At 52.6% G+C, this 3,497-nt stretch overlaps 1 pseudogene; it reads left to right on the top strand.

Annotated features, from left to right (window-relative positions):
- Nucleotides 1–604: 604 nt before the first annotated feature.
- On the top strand, nucleotides 605–3,014 carry LOC109381117 (volume-regulated anion channel subunit LRRC8A pseudogene; annotated as a pseudogene).
- Nucleotides 3,015–3,497: the final 483 nt, after the last annotated feature.

Below are 3,497 nucleotides of genomic sequence, written 5' to 3'. Positions count from 1 at the left end.
TATTCTTAAAATCTTACAATTCAGAACAAAAATGTATCCTAGATGATCAACTAATATTTTATAATGACTGATAACTAAACAAAAAATATTCTCAGTGCTGTGAAAATTTGTGACTTTATAACTTCTACTGCACTGAATGGTCTGCCTATTAAAATAAAATGTGATTTTTTTTTATAATACCATCCTGCAAAAACTATCAATATCAGTCACTAGTTATGTGTCATAGGTAACAAACTATAAAAAAAAAGAAGGATCATACCTAGAATCCCTGATCTAGGTATTGGGGTTTTGTTTAGCTTATGCTCCCCAAAAGGATAAAATAAAAAACCAGAAAGAGTAACATTAACCACGCTATAAGATACACATTTAAAAATCATGGATATTCCATAAAACCCAGTTTCTTCATCTATTAAATGAGAGCGTTAATACCTGCCTTGGAGTGGTGTGAGGGACAAACAAAAGGCACAGCTGTCTATGGCAGGGGCCCAGGGAGGCAGCTTCCATGAAATGAAAGAAATGCCAGGAACCTGCCCAGAGAGACGTGGGCCAGCCTCAGCACTAACAGTCAACATGCAGGTAGCTGAGCTGTCCATGGAGTTGGACCATGATTCTGGTGACACAGCTCCACTACTTTGCAGATGTGCAACCAGCGTACGGGATCCTGAAACTGGTGGAAAAAGTGTTTACCGACTACATCTCCATTGTCATGCTAATAATCGCAGTCTTTGGGGACATGCTGCAGGTTACCCAGGACTAGGTGACCTACCTGCCTTGTAAGTGGGTCACCAAGGACTCCTGCAACGACTCATTCTGGGGCCGGGAGACTCCAGCCTAGAGCCCACCAACCCCAATTTCACAGTCTTGCCAACCACTGAAACGGGCCCCACAGTCATCAAATATGACCCGGATCAGCACCAGGACAACTATGTGAACACTGTGCTACCAGAACCACCTGCACTGGCTCACCAGTACTTCCCCTACATGGTACTTCTGCACAGCTCATCTTCCTGGTCCGCAGCAACTTCTGGTTCAAGTTCCTCTGCACCAGGTCAAAGCTGGAGCACTTGTGTCTCTCCTGCTCAAGCGCTTCGACTCTCCTTGGACCACACACGGTCCCTGTCAGAGACGGTGGTGGAGGAGAGCTACCCCACGCTGGCCTTCAGCAAGATGAATGGCTCCATGGACAAGAAGTCATCCATGACCAATCCATAATCAATGAGGACAAGGAGGCCACTGTGTCCATGCTCCAGTGGACCAAGTCTCGGATCGAGCAGGGGGCATCGTGGACTGCTCTGTGATGGGCATGCTGGACAAGGAGGGGGACCAGGCCCAGGTGCTGTGTGCGGAGGTAAAGAAGTTCAGGACCCACTAGGAGGAGGGGGACACCATGTACCGCCTCCACATGCGGCAGACCATCATCAAGGTGATCAAGTTCATCTTCATCACCTGCTACACCATCTATTATGGGCACAAAATCAAATTCAATGTGGACCCACTGTGGACATCGAGAGCCTGATGCGCTACAGCAGCTACCGCTGTGCCCACCCCCTGGCCACGATCTTCAAGGATCCTGGTGCCCTTCTACATCAGCCTGTCATCTTGTACGGCCTCATCTGCGTGGACACGCTCTGGTGGATGCTGCGATGCTCCTTCAATTATTACAGTACATGTTTGAGTCCATCCGCGAGGAGAGCAGCTACAATTTAATACATCCCTGATGTCAAGAACTACTTCACTTTCATGCTGCACCTTTTCGACCAGTACGATCTGCTCTACTCCAGTACTTTGCCGCCTTCCGGTCAGAGGTGAGCAGCAATAACCTTGGTAGATGACACTGAACAACGAGTGTGTGTTCGACAAGCTGCGGCAGGGGCTCACCAGGAACATGCAGCACAAACTGGAGCTGCACCTGTTCATGCTCAGCAGAATCCCAGACACTGTGTTTGACCTGGCGGAGCTGGAGGTGCTGAAGCTGGAACTTATCCAGGATGTGGCCATCCCGCCCAACATAGCCCAGCTCACGGGCCTGCAGAAGCAGTGGCTGTACCACATGGCAGCCAAGATTCAGGCGCCCGCCCTGCTCTTACAGCGCGATAATCTGTGAGCACTGCACATCACGGACATCAAGGAGATCTCGCTGTGGATCTACAGCCTGAAGTCACTGGAGGAGCTGCACCTGACGAGTAATCTGAGTGCGGAGAACAATCATCATGCAGGAGCTGGAGGAGCTCAAGCACCTCACGGTGGTATGGCTCAAGAGCAACCTGAGAAAGCTGCCGCAGGTGGCCACAGACGTGGGTGTGCACCTGCAGCTGTCCATCACCCACGTGGGCTCATCGTCCTCCACAGCCTCAAGATGGTGGTGAACCTGATGAGCTGGAGCTTATCTGCTGTGTCCTGGAGGGTATTCCTCACTCCTTCCTCAGCCTCCACACCTGCAGGAGACAGACCTCCAGGACAACCTCAAGACCATGAAGGTGCTCATCAGCTTCCAACACCTGCACCACCTCCCCTGCCTCAAGCTGTGGTACAACCACATCGCCAACTGCCCCATCCAGATTGGCAACCTCACCCACCTGGAGCGCCTCTACCTGAACTGCAACACGGTTGAGAAGATCCCCCCACCAGTTTTCTGCTGCTGCAAGCTGGGCTACCTGGACCTCAGCCACAACAGCCTGACCTTCCTCCTCACTGACAATGGCCTCCTACAGAACCTCCAGAATCTGGTCATCACCGCCAACCAGATGGAGGGGCTCCCCACCTCCCAGATCTTCCAGTGCCGGAAGCTGCGGGCCCTGCACCTGGGTAACAATGTGCTGCAGTCGCTGCCCTTGAGGGTGGGCGGGCTGGCCAATGTGGCCCAGATCGACCTACAGGGCAACTGGCTGGAGTGCCTGCCTGTGGAACTGAGCGAGTGCCCTCTGCTCAAGCACAGTGGCCTGGTGGACCTGTTCAACACATTGTCACCCAAAGTGAAAACCTGGTGCTGGAGGGCTGATATGGAGCAGGCCTGAACCATGGTGGGCAGCAGAGCACAGGGACCACCAAAGGGTCCTCCTGCCCAGGAACCCAGGAACCCCGGGACAGCCATCCCAGTCTCTCGCCGGGGCAAGGCCCTGGGGTTGGATATGAACTGGGCCAGGGTGACAGAGGGGCTGCTCTTCTCCCCCTCTAAGACTCATGCCCCCTAGAGCAGGCGCCTGTCGGGGAAATCAGACATCTATAATCTGTCTCAGAGCGCAGTGTCTGGACAATCAGGGCCTGCTCCCTGGAGGCCATCTCTGCCTCAGCAGTTGAGCTGAGGCCAGAGGTCCAGGGACATCTACTTAGCTCTTCGTATTTATTTTTCTCCACCCCCCCCCACCCCCTCCCTCTAGAGAACTTATACATTCTGAAGAAAGGTCAGCTCAGATGGGGGGTGTTTACAGAAGGGTGGGCTGTGTGTTTCCCTTTTTCTTTTGTGGTGATGCTGCCAGGATTCAGTGCCCACCCAACCT

This window comes from Hipposideros armiger, unplaced genomic scaffold (genome assembly GCF_001890085.2).
Source record: "Hipposideros armiger isolate ML-2016 unplaced genomic scaffold, ASM189008v1 scaffold_44, whole genome shotgun sequence".
Lineage (NCBI taxonomy): Eukaryota > Metazoa > Chordata > Mammalia > Chiroptera > Hipposideridae > Hipposideros > Hipposideros armiger.
Note: the sequence above shows the minus strand (reverse complement) of the source record. Positions and strands in the feature narration are given on the sequence as shown.